Below are 14,047 nucleotides of genomic sequence, written 5' to 3' on the forward strand. Positions count from 1 at the left end.
ATACATATAGTTCATAACTCTTCATTTGTAGCCACAAGCCTTTGAAACTAACAATTCAAACCTGTTTCTTTTTTATAGTCGAAATTCAGAAATTTGGACAAAAGGAACATTATTAAATATTCACTTTATATTAATATTTTCCTTATAATGAAAGAAGATAATGCTTAATTTGGGAAATTTAGAAATTAAAGGACATTAATTAATTCAGGTTAAGACTATTAATAACAATAATGGTAGCCAATACAAACTGGGCAATTAATCCTCATAGAATCACACCATTCAGTAAAACGAAACTGGCATTTCCCTCAAGTCTATTTTCCTTTTTAATTTTTTAATTTGTTTTAATTAGTTGTACATGACAGTAGGATGCATTTATGCACTTTGACATATCTTACATAAATGGGATATAATTTTTCATTTTTCTGAGTGTACATGTTATAGAATCACATTGATCATGCAGTAAATGCCTTTGTATTTTGGGGATTGACTTAATTCACTTAGCATGGTATTCTCCAACTCCATCCATTTACCTAAAAATGTTATAATTTCATTCTTCTTTAAAGCTGAGTAATATTCCATTGGGGAGAATATATATATATATATATATATATATATATATATATATATATATATATATATATCACATTTTCTTTATCCATTCATCTATTGAAGGACACCTAGGTTGATTCCAGAGTTTAGCTATTGTGAACTGAGCTGTTATAGACATTGACATGATTATATCCCTGTAGTATGCTTATTTTAAATCCTTCGGATATAAACTGAGGAGTGGGATAGCTGGGTCAAACGGTGGTTCCAATTCCAAGTATTTTGAGTAATCTCCATACTGCTTTCCATAGTGGTTGTACTAATTTGCAGTCCCACCAGCAATGAATGAGTGTACCTTTTTCCCCACATTTTCACCAACATTTATTATTGCCTGTATTCTTGATGATTGCCATTCTGACTGGAGTGAAATCTTAGTATAGATTTGATTTGCATTTCTCTAATTGCTAGAGATGTTGAACACTTTTTCATAAATTTTTGACTGATTGTATTTCTTCTTCTGTGAAGTGTCCTTACCCCATTTATTGATTGGGTTATTTGTTATTTGTTTTTGTTTTTTTTTTTTTTGGTGTTAAGTTTTTTGAATTCTTTATATATCCTAGAGATCAGTGCTCTATCTGGGGTGCATGTGGTAAAGATTTTCACCCAATTTGCAGGCTCTCTCCTCACATTATTGATTGTTTCCTTTGCTGAGAAGAAGATTTTTAATTTGAATTCATCCCATTTATTGATTCTTGATTTTACTTCTTCTGCTTTCAGGGTCTTGTTAAGGAAGTCAGATCCTAGGCCGACATGATGAAGATTTGGGCTAACTTTCTATTAGGTGCAGGATCTCTATTCTAATGCCTAAGTCTTTGATCTACTTTGAGTTCATTTTTGTGCAGAATGAGAGATAAAGGTTTAATTTTATTTTGCTACATATGGATTTCCAGTTTTGCTAGCACAATTTGTTGAATACACTACCTTTTCTCCATTGAAAATTTTTGACACCTTTGTTTAATATGAGATAATTGTATTCATGTGGGTTTGTCTCTGTGTCTTCTATTTTCTGCCATTGGTCTACATGTCTCTTTTGGTGCCAATACCTTGCTTTCTGTTTTTGTTACTATAGCTCTGTAGTATAGTTTAAGGTCTGGTATAGTGATGCCTCCTGCTTCACTCTTCTTGCTAAGGATTGCTTTGGCTATTCTGGGTCCCTTATTTTTTCAAATGAATTTCATGATTGCTTTTTCTATTTCTATAAAAAATGTCATTGTGATTTTAATAGGAATTGCATTAAATCCATATACCGCTTTTGGTAGTATGACATTTTGATAATATTAATTCTGCCTATCCAGGAACATGGGAGATGTTTCTATCTTCTGAGGTTTTCTTCAATTTATTTCTTTAGTGTTTGGTAGTTTTCATTGTAGAGGTCTTCTACCTCTGGGGCTGGGGCTGTGGCTCAGTGGTAGAGCGCTCGCTTAGCACGTGTGAGGTCCTGGGTTCAATCCTCAGTGCCACATAAAAATAAATAAAGGAAATAAAGGTATTGTGTCCATCTACAACTAATAAATAAATAAATATTTTTTAAAAGAGGTTTTTCACCTCTTTTGTTAGATTTATTCCCAGTTTTTTTGTTTTGTTTTGTTTTGTTTTAGGCTATTGTAAATGGGGTAGGTTTCCTAATTTCTCTTTCAGTGAATTCATCACTGATGTATAGGAACACATTTGATTTATGTGTTTTGATTTTATATCCTGTTACTTTGCTGAATTAATTCATTAGTTCTAGAAGTTTTCTGGTGGAAATTTTTAAATCGTCTAGATACAGAATCATGTCATCAGCGAATAGTGATAATTTGAGTTTTTCTTTACCTATTTGTATCCCTTTAATTTCTTTCTTCTGTCTAATGGCTCTGGCTAGAGTCTCAAAGATGATGTTGAATAGAAGTGGTAAAAGAGTACATACTTGTCTTGTTCCAGTTTTTAGAAAGAATGATTTTGATTTTTTCAATAATATACTACTAAATATTGAAAGGGTAACTGAAGAAATCAAGTATGAAATAAGAAATTCTTAGAGGTAAATGAGAATACTGATACAACCTATCAAAATCTCTGGGTCACTATTAAGGCAGTGCTAAGAGGAAAGTTTATTGCATTGAGCACATTCATTAAAAGAATAAAAAGTCAACAAATAAATGACCTAACATGATATCTCAAAGCCCTAGAAAATGAAGAACAAATCATCACCAAAAGCAGTAGAAGACAGGAAATAACTAAAACCAGAGCTGAAATCAATGAATTCAAAAAACAAAATAAACACTTAAAAATTGACAAAACAGAAAGTTGGCTCTTTGAAAGAAATTAATAAAATAGATAAACCCCTAGCCATGCTAATAAAGAGAAAAAGAAAACTCAAATTACTAAAATATGAGATCATGAAGAAAATATCACAATGGACATGTCTGAAATACAGAAGATAATTAGAAACTCTTTTGAAAATATATACTCCAATAAAATAGAAAATATTAAAGATATGGACAAATTTCTAGAGGCATGTGATCTACCCAAACTGAATGAGGAGGTCACAGACGATATAAACAGATCAACACCATGAAAACCTACCAACCAAGAAAAGCCCAGGGCCAGATGGATTCTCAGCCAAGTTCTACAAGACCTTCTAAAAAGAATTAACACCAATACTCCTCAAAGCATTCCATGAAATTGAAAATGAAGGAACCTTTCTAAACTCATTCTAGGAGGCTAATATCACCCTGATACCAAAACCAGACAAAGACACTTCAAGGAAAGAAAACTTCAGACCAATATCCCTGATGAACATAGATGCAAGAATTCTCAATAAAATTCTGGCAAATTGCATACAAAAACATTTAAAAGATAGTGTACCATGATTAAGTGGGGTTCATCCTAGGTATGCAGGGTTGGTTCAAAATATGGAAATCAATAAATGTAATTTATCCTATTAGTAGATTTAAAAACAAGAATTATATGATCATCTTAATAGATACAGAAAAAGCATTTGAGAAAATATAGTACACCTTCATGTTCAAAACACTAGAAAAACTAAGGAGAGTAGAAACATACCTCAGCATTATAAAAGCTATATATGCTAACCACGTCTATTTTCTACGAAGGTAATCTTAATTCTTATGTAGATGAATACTCCTGCAATCCTTAGTGTGAAGGCAAACTCTTGCATTTAATTACACCCCCTACTACATATAGAAATATGACAGAGAGACTCAGTATGGCTCAGTCTTATAGAAACTATGCTTCTGTAGCCTTGTTAAACTTCCATGACCCAAGTTGTAATGGGCAGCAGCAGGGTATAGAGGGTCACAAGATAGGCCATGTTAGGGGCTCTATTTGCCAAAAGCCCAGTAGGCAACCAGTTAATTGCTGCTTTGTTGGCATATATATAGCACAGGGTCAGTGAAGGTAGTTTCTTGCACTAGAAGCCCATGGACAACCTATGGATATCATGGATGATCAACAGTTTAAGAAGAATAAAAGGAGGTTGCTAATGTTTCTATAATGAGGCCATGTCTGGTGGTGCAATTATATTCCAATTTGCAAAGGTACTAAAGCCTTTTGTGGAAGGCTGCTCAAAGTGGACCAATTTGCAAATAACAACATGAATGTATATATGTAAAATTTGTAAATGATAAATCTTGCCTTCAGATCCCCTAAAGGCCTAAAAGATGGTGCTTATTTTAACACTGCAGATACTTATAGGTTCAATAACTATCTCACAGGGACAGAATACGTCAGCCCTCGGTTTATCAAACAATTCTCAGGAATCTGAGGCAGGTTTTGTACTATGTGTGGCATAATGTCCTGTCCCATTTTTATGAGCTCCTTTACAAGTATTTGCATGTCCTTAATGGGAGTGCCAAATGAATCCCTGCAGAGGAGGCCACATAACATAACATCAGACCTGTGCTGCTAGACAAAATTAGGTACAGTTAAGTCTCTCTTGGAAAGTTTGTTTGTGATGGCAAGGCTATTAAAGTTCCCATGGGTAGCTTGGCAAGGTATATCCTGGCTCTTTGGAGGTAAAAGTGATTGCAGCTGAGAATTTGTTGAAATGGGCATTGAGAAGAATGTTCATATTATTCAAATCTGTAATAGCAAAATATTGACCAATTGCTGCCTGAGTAGAATCAATAATTTCAATAATATTGGCTATCAGAACCTCAGAGGACAATAGTACAACAATGACCTTCCTGTAATACTGTGAGGAACCATTCCTACATTTCAAGTTTAAGAATTGGAAAACTAAGCTATTAACTAGGGAAGCAGTGGAAATAACCACTCCTTCACTGACAGGTCTTGTAGAATGTACTCCAATCTTTGAAGGCCCCATGTTAATTTACATTAAACCAGAAACGGTTTTAACTGGAAACGGTCCAGGGGATCCTATTTTGCCAAGTTAGTTTGTAAATGCCCAAGAATTGACTTAATTTTAAAATGTGACTCACTGACTTAGAGTGTCCATGCCCACTATGAGATATTTAGGGGACCGTGGTTGTCAAGACCTAGGAAGTTTGGACAAGATGGCAGTTTTAACACTCAAGATGAGACACCCTTCCTTGCATTCTATTTTACATCTAGTAACTTCTCTGTAAATACAGGGTGTCAAATTTGGTGGAATGCCCAGGTATTTTGAAGTAATTTGAGCCACAGTATTGGGACCACAAAGGCTTACCATTGATGTATTTTAGCAGAAGTTGAAGTTAACTTTAACCTGTAATGGAAAGGTATAAAAACTAATCAGTGCCCTCCTACAATTCTTTTAGTAAAGTCCAGGTTACTAATCCAATCAAATTGTGGACCTCTCTGCTTCACTTGGTGGTTGTTGTTGTTTACTTCCTAGGTACTCATGGGTTTTGTTTGTTTGTTTGTTTGTGGTCCTAGAGATTGAACCCAGGGCCTTGTGCATGCGAGGCAGGCACTCTACCGACTGAGATACATCCCAGCCCTCAGGATTTCTTTTATTCAGTCCCTCTCACTTCTCTCCACTTTTCTTTTTCTTTCCCATCCCCCATACCTCCCTTCTTTATATGTTGGGTTTTGAATATAATTTGGGGAAAGTTCACTCTACACTGCCAGTATTTATAAATGTTCTCCTTCAGAGAGCTTTAAGTCAGCATCATCAGGGTTAGGGACTTTCCTCTCTGATACTAGCTGCTTCATAGGATTTAAGGATCCTGGTTTTAAGTCCTGTTTGAATTAACCCCTTAGCTGTGCCACAAGGGTGCCATGTGTATTCTTCCTCATAACTGAGGATAAAGTTCTTTGTGGCAACGGAGGCATAGATAACAGCGGCAGCAGCAAACTAATTTATAGGGCTCCAGTGAGCAATCTGCCTTTCGGAATGTGAGTCTCAGTAACCGCAGTCTTCCAATAATGACTGGTCTTCAAATAGTAACTGCTTCTCTTCCAAACAAGTAACCACCCAATGGGCCCATATAATGCACAGTGTCATTCCATCGACAACTCAGTTGAAAAAGGGCCACTGTTTGGTAGAGACACACAACGAATAGCCAGCCACAAGGTGAGGACATACGCCTGAGTATGGCATCAGTCACAGCTGATGCTGGGATCAGACTGGGGCACAGAATTCAGTCTAAGACACATAAATAGTCTGGGCTCAAAAACAGGACCCTGGGTCATTTTAAAGTTCTTTAAGAAGGACCCTAATCCCCATATTTCTGTCCTGAAATGCCAATTAACCATGCTTCTGACTTGTCAGTTAAATCCACAACAGAGGCTTGGCAGAACTCAGAAAAGGCATCACACAGAAGCATAGATCAATGAAGCAGGCAGGAGCTCAAAGTGCATGCTAGCCAGCAGGCAGCAGAACTAGTTAGCTAGCCAAAGCCGGAGAAGAAGGACACCCGGGGTAGTGGTCACGTCCAGACGTTGCACTCACAGTGCCAATTATTGTGAAAAGAGGATGGACTCCACCCAAAATTCAACTTAGATGTCAAGATCGATGACTCCACACACATATCATGAAGATATGAAAAGTTTTATTACTTATATAATGAAGGCGATCATAGCAGAGCATGGCAAGCTACCCACGCTGGATTGAAATGGCTTGAGCAGCAAGAGAAAGAGATATGATTGAAGTTTTTATAGTGGAAGGGTCTGGTGCTGGTGGACGATTCCTGCACTCAGACATGGGCCTGTGTATTTCACCTTCTTGCCAGTGTCAAAATAGGTAGCCCTGGTCTGTCTTATCAACTTCCCCAGGCAAATGATGAATGGGTAAGACTTAAAAGCTGTCAACAGGCGACATCAAAAAAATAAAATAAAATTCAACTGCAGATATAAATGTAAACCACAAAACTATAAAACTTCTAGAAGAAAACAGGAGAAAATCTAGGTGATGATCCTTGGTTGTCAAAGAGTCTTTTTAGGTAAAACACCAAAAGTATGATCCCTGAAACAAAAAATAATGTAGTTTGTTACAATTAAAAACATCTGCTCTAAAAAGAAATTTTAAAACAGCAATTAAATGAATGAAAGTAAAGAACATTTTCAAAACACACAGTTGAAAAAGGACTAGTATTCAAATACATATACTTTTACCAGATTTCCAACTGTTGTTGAAATCTGTAGATAAGAAAAATGACTCATGGTTATAAATTATAGACATAAGAATTAACTCGTGTTTACCTTGATATATAGATAATTACATATAGAAATATTGATAAATATGTGTACATAGAGATTTTAGTTTATGCCCATATAGTTCCATACTCCATCACATGAGAGTGTGTGGGAGCAATGATACCCAAGAAGTAATGAGCATACCTAATTCTTAGATCTTGGTTTCAAGTACCATTCTTAAATAGAACCAGATCCTTGGAAAGATGATTGATTCTAGATTTGGATCAAGAAATATATTAAACAAATATATTTTTAAAAATATATTTAAGCCTGTAAGCAGCTTGGGAGGCTGAGGTAGGAAGATCATGAGTTCAATGTCAGCTTCAGCAATTTAGTGAGGCCCTAGGCAACTTAGCTAGACCTTGTCTCAAAATAAAAAATAAAAAGGGTTGGAGATATGGCTCAGTGATTAAGCATCACTGTTACAGAAAAAAAAGAGAAAAAAGAAAGAAAGAAAAAGAAATATATAAAACAAACCTGGAGTGTCTTATAATTCCCCACAAATAAGAGGCATTAAAATATCTCACACACATACACATGCACATACACAAAACTCACATTGATGGAACAGGTCAAAAACATGTAGGAACAAACTTAAACAGCCCCCTGTGGATAAACCTGAAACAATTTGAGCAACAAAATAGGTAGCACTGGATTATAACATAAAGTAGAATATAAATTTTTTAAAGTCCATACTAATAAATAAACGATTGAATAAATAACAAATGAGAAGAGTCAAATATACCTTGCAGAAGAATTCTAAATTCAGGTAGACTATCCCTATCCAAAATGCTTAGGATCCAAAGTGTTTCAAATATCAGATTTTTTAAAATTAAATTTTGGAATGTTTGCATGTATGTAATGAGGTGTCTGGGGCCTGGGGCCCAATTCTAAAGATGAAATTCATTTACTTTATATGAAACTTACATTGGTGTCCTTCTGGTGAGGACGATAACCTCAAGGCAAACACCTTTTCCATTCCATGTCAGGAAGCCAATATCAAAATCACAGCTGAGTGTCAACAACATAGGCTTTATTTAGTGGCCAAGGAATAGGGATGTGGGAGAGGAGCTCACAGATCTCAACTTACCAGGTGTGGAGGTATCTTACACACAGAGCAAAAGGAAATGAAGGGAGGAACATTCTAATCAAGGAATGTGTGTGTCCCTTCTGGAATGGGCAGAGATTCCTTGGAATTCAGGTGCCACCACTTTAAGCTCCTTCTGTGGTTCAGTTTATCCTGTGCTGACACAGTTGGAAGGTGTCAAAAGTAGATTGTAATGAAGTTTAATATTTTCTGGAGGTCATGAGACTGACATCTAGTGTCATGGCACCAATTTTAGACTTTCGGAGGAGGTGGACTTGGTTTTCCATCATTTTATCATGGGCACACTGTGGCCTTGGCATATGTTGCTATTCCGTGAGATTGTTCAAGAGAACATCATACCCTAACTGCAAGTATGAAATCTGAATGAGCTGCGCACATGTATGCGCACACACACACACACACACACACACACAATGTTTACATCTTATATTTTAAAAATCCAGCAAGTATAATTTTCAAGATAAAAGAGAAATTAACAAAGAAATTCTCAGGGGTTGGGGTTCTAGCTCAGTGGTAGAGCACTTGCCTAGCAGATATGAGATTCTGGGTTCGATCCTCAGCACCACATAAAAATTAATAAATAAATAAAATAAAGGAATTGTGTTCATCTATAACTAAAAATAATAATGATGATGATAATAATAATAATAAAATAACTTCTCAGATCACAAGAATTCTTTCTCTTTAGTACAGATAGGCAAACTCTTTGACTTATCCTACCTTCAAAGTAAGAATGACAGTCATTTGCTTCCATTTGTTCTCTGAAAGAGGAGACAATTATTATATGGACACACTGGAAAACTGTGAATGGACATGGTAAGGAAACAAATCTTTCTGAAAACAAATATAGAAAGGCTAAAGGATTTTAGCCTTTATGGGTGAAAGAAAATAATTTTTAGTTCTGGAAAAAAACTTCCGTGATAACGATCAGTTGGAATGGAGCAAAACCAGAAACAAGGACCAGACAGGAGGTTAGATTTGATGCACAGCACATGTGGACGATGTCTGAGAACTTCAGTGGGTAGAGAAAATAGGACATGGCAGGTAGTTCAAAATAGGAAGTGAGGGAGAGGAAAGATTTAATGGTATTCCCACTTTAACATGAATCTTCTATATATAAATAGCAATTCAGATAAGTGATCATATGGCAAAGGTTTAGGAAAGCCAGTGGCAGCCATCAGTTTCAGACAATACCATCATTTCATCCCATCTGCACTTCTTTCTAGTCATGCATATTTCTTTCTTTTACCTTGTGGCCAGTAAGACTCTTAAATTCAGTTGTAAAAGATAGAGAGCAATTATCCATTCATTCTGACTCATAGATTAAAATGACCATGGTTCTACTGAGGGGCTGAATGTGTACGTGCTTTTCTTGTAGAAATCCGGTCATCCCCCAGCACTAGTATTTTCTATTAGAACCAAACACATTATCATCCAAACTGAGTATAGCCCTTTCCTAATATTCATCTTCAAAAATGAATATCTTCCCTTTAGCAGTGTTTAATGTGTCTCAATTGTTTTTGTTTTGGTTTCTTTTTCTTTTCTTTCTTTCTTTTTTTTTTAGTTCTACAGCAAAATAATAAAAATAAACATGCTATTGAATAGCCCCTCTTGAAAATATACTGTCTTGTCAATCCCTGGAAATTTTAAAACTGCCACAATAAGGTCACCATCCAGTTCCAATTTTTGAACCCTTGAGAACCATATTTAAGGGGAATGGATGGAGGCTATACGCAATAAGAAAACAGCCCAAACTTCGAGTCCCTAATTTCAGAACCTTATTAGATGGATAGATAGGAGGAAGAGTAACACTACCAACAGAAGTTATGGAAAACCCTGTGGCACTTGAATAACAAAGTGATAAAGCTGTAGGTATGTTCTGGAGTGGGAAAATGAGCAAAGAAACAAAGTGCTAGTAATAACTGACCCATGATGATTTGGTTTCCCATAAATGATAATTTATTATGATAGTTAAACAGCTCAATCTGCTGGCACACACCTATAACCCCAGAAGGTAAGAGGCAGAGGCAGGAGAATTGCAGATTCAAAGCCAGCCTTGAAACTTAGTGAGGCTCTGAGCAACTAAGTAAGACCCTGTCTCAAAATAAAAAATAAAAAGGGCTAGGGATGTGGCTTAGTGGTTAAGCACTCTTGGGTTCAATCCTTGGTACCAGTATATATATGTATATATTATATATATGTCATGTAGAAGAAAAGCAGTTTTGCAATTCTAAAACATGAATGCTCACTTTTTCTTTGCAAATGTTAATAATGACAATAGCATTTATGATGTGTGAGGCTCTGTGAAGACCTTTTATATAGGTTATAATTTGCAAGAAAATCATGTTAGATTTTATCGATGATAAAACTGAAATTGAGAAAAGTTAACTAAATGGCTCAATGTAAAAGTCACATACCTGGTAAATGATGTTCCTAATGTATCTATATAATTGTGGACTTTGTTGTAATTCCTGCCAGTTTATTGGTATTTAGCTAGCTTTGGACTAGAATGGTTACTTAATTTAGTAAATATTTATAGAGCATGAAATTTGTCATAAGCACTCTAGTCACTGAGGACATTTTTAAAGTGAAAAGTATGATGCACAAACTAAAGTCATTTTAATAAAATACCCTACATAATTGAGGCTGGCATAGTCCAGTGAAAAACCATTTGACACAGTGATGTGTCAAATCTGGACCTGAGTTTAGAGGGGAAAACATTGCTGATTTTCTGGCCAAGACCTGGATATTTGTGTGCCCTTTCCTTCCTTCCCCCTCTCTCCTTTTTTATCAGTGACACGGCCCAGAGAAAGTAGAGCTCATGCCACTGAGATGTTCTTTTTAGGAAATGATGACAGTATCAGCAGAGGAAAACTCCCCAGGAATGAGGTAGAGCAGTCCCAAGGCACAAATTGCTAATGTGTTACTTCTTCCCACCCCCAATTTGCTCCAAATAACAATGCTCCTTTCTTCCTTTCATAAAAAAATATTGGTGTGTGTGAATAAAGAATATTCATGTTCTTGAAATATTGTTGAGTAATGTTCCTGTATTAGTTTACAATTAGGTTTCCCCAGCTGCCCATGCACAAATTCATTGTGTGACTGGATTAGGCTTCTAATATCCTTTCCATTTACACTACTGGTGCTGAAAACAGTTTTGTGAGATTCAAATATCAGTCTTTCCACGTCACTGCCTTTCCCATTTTTGATCACAGAAACCTTAGAAGGCTGCTCTCCTGATTCTCAGAGAAAAGCTCACCTCTTCTGATCTGACACTTTAAAGAGAAAGAGATATTCCTTCATTTTCTAGTTTATTTCAAGATGTAGCATTTATATTCTAATAGTGGAGGGCTGGAGAGCTCTGATGTGAATACTTCTCCCTCCCTGACATAGTTATCTTTTTATTGCTGATTTCGATCATTTCTTTTCCTTTCCGTATGCAATGAAAACAAAGCACTACCTGTCCCCACCCCTCAAAAAATAAGAGATTTGAATGACTATATTCTCAAAATGTTTCTTTAACACTTACTTCTTTTTCTACTTTAATCAATTTAGAAGCTGCAAAAATTGAAAGCTTAGTTTTTTTAGAGTGCCATCTTCAAAAGCCAATTTCTGACATTAAATGGAAATCGTATCCAGCATAATAGCTGGCTTAATACAACCTATTATGTTTATAGAAATCTCTACTTTTATTTCAGCAGTCTATTCTAGTTCTGTGTGCATGAAATACACACAGAATTAGAAATGATTTTTAAAGTCCAAGTTACTAATACTCAAAGTAAAAATGGTCATTCAGTTTTTACTGTTTTATTCATACTTTCTCATAAAAAATATACTTTTGAATACATATTGACATTTTAGTATGCTCTTCCTACTAGAGTTATATAATCAGGCAATATTTTAGAATGAATCACAATCACGTTCATAAATGACTTATATTCAATTGGTTTCTATGATTTGTTCGTTTATTTTCATGGTTTCCCTTATTAGATTATCTATGTTTTAGCCTTGATTTATTTTGAATGACTTGATAATATTTGTTTCTATGGTTCATATGGTTAGAATTTCTAAATTTCAAGTTTGATTTACTTTTGGTGGTATATTTTATTAATACTGGTTATTTTAATTTATTTTAAAATAAAATGCAAACTTTAATTTAATTCAACATATACTTAATAAAAACACTATTCGAGCTTCAGCTTCTTGTAGATGGACAGATAGGAAATATTTTGGACCTTTGTGGTTTAATAAGTTTTGGATATATTTGGTAAATGTCTTAATAAATGTTGGAGGGGTGTGTGTGTGTGTGTGTGTGTGTGTGTGTGATATGTCTTATGTCTGAGTGAATTATTTAGATTCCTTGGATGTCTATAGTAAATGATGACTTAGGGTAATAAGAAAATACATATAACAGTCTTGCAACTGTTCTATTATCAATTAATGAAGTAAACTACCATCACAAGACCTTTGACTTCACAGGAATGAAGTTGACTGTTTTGAGTAACAGGAGCTGATTATTATTTTCAAGAAGCTGAGAGATTTATCTTTTGTAAACATTTCAATATCCTGATAAGATTCATATTTATTAGATTTGATGGATCTCACTTGCTTTCTACATCGATCATTGGCCCAAAATTTCAGGGCCCCATATTGATAATCCCAACAGTAGTGCAGAAAGATATTCAGCTTTTGACTATATTATAATATGTTATGGAAGAATCACACACTCATCAAATCACAAGATGTAAAATGAAAAAACCTAAACAGAGAAAAACAAACAGTATATAAAAGGAAATCATTGTGAACATATATGTCATAGAGATCCCCTGAGGCACCAGCACTTGATGGGCTATAGTAGTCAAAAGCAGAGTTCCTACTGCACTCCTTGAAATTTTGAATCAAGGGCTTTGCCTGTTCTTGGCCAGGCATGAAAAATCTAGCCAAGTGAGACTTGTCAAGTTCCAGAAATATAAATTTTGATCAGGGTTTTAGAAAAGAGAACTGATGAGCTTAAGTCTATGTTCTCTAAGTCATGTTGTCTCTGCTATTTCTTTTTCTTAGAGAAGATGCAGGTGTCTAGAGGCCAAAAGTTAAAGATTTTTTGAAAGTTGTGAAACAATAAGAGCCAGCAGTACTGTAGACCATCTCAGGAGAACAGGCAGATAGGCTTGGAGTTCCTGGTTATCAGGGCAGATAGAACAAGAAGCAGAAAAATCCCTTTGAGAAATAAAGTGGAAAGAAGCTGGTTGTACATGTTGTAATTTTCTGCACAAGAAATTTATCATTTTCCTACAGATGTACGGGGTAAGAGACTAAGAAGATAAATGGGAAAAGAGTAGAAATAACATCAGAGACTTTACTAGTTTCATGGTACAAAAAAGATGAAAAATTTAGTTCAGAAGCTGCTATCAGGACCTGGACAGGGACCTAATAACACTCTCACTTGGGACTTCTGGAATGCTATATTCTCAAAGTAGGAATGAACTAGAACCTTCCAAAGTGGCAATCTGGTCCTGAGTCAGCTTAGTCCTTGGTGATATTAAGATGATCAATCCTGAACCCACATTTTATCAGAATATAAAATAAACTCTTTTCTGAGGAAAGTAAAAACATCCAGGCTTTCTATAATTTATAAAACATATTATCTGTAAGACATTCAAAAATTATCTGACATACCAGGAATGGAGCCAAAGAAAG

Source organism: Marmota flaviventris, chromosome 12, assembly GCF_047511675.1.
Source record: "Marmota flaviventris isolate mMarFla1 chromosome 12, mMarFla1.hap1, whole genome shotgun sequence".
NCBI classification, from domain to species: Eukaryota; Metazoa; Chordata; class Mammalia; order Rodentia; family Sciuridae; genus Marmota; species Marmota flaviventris.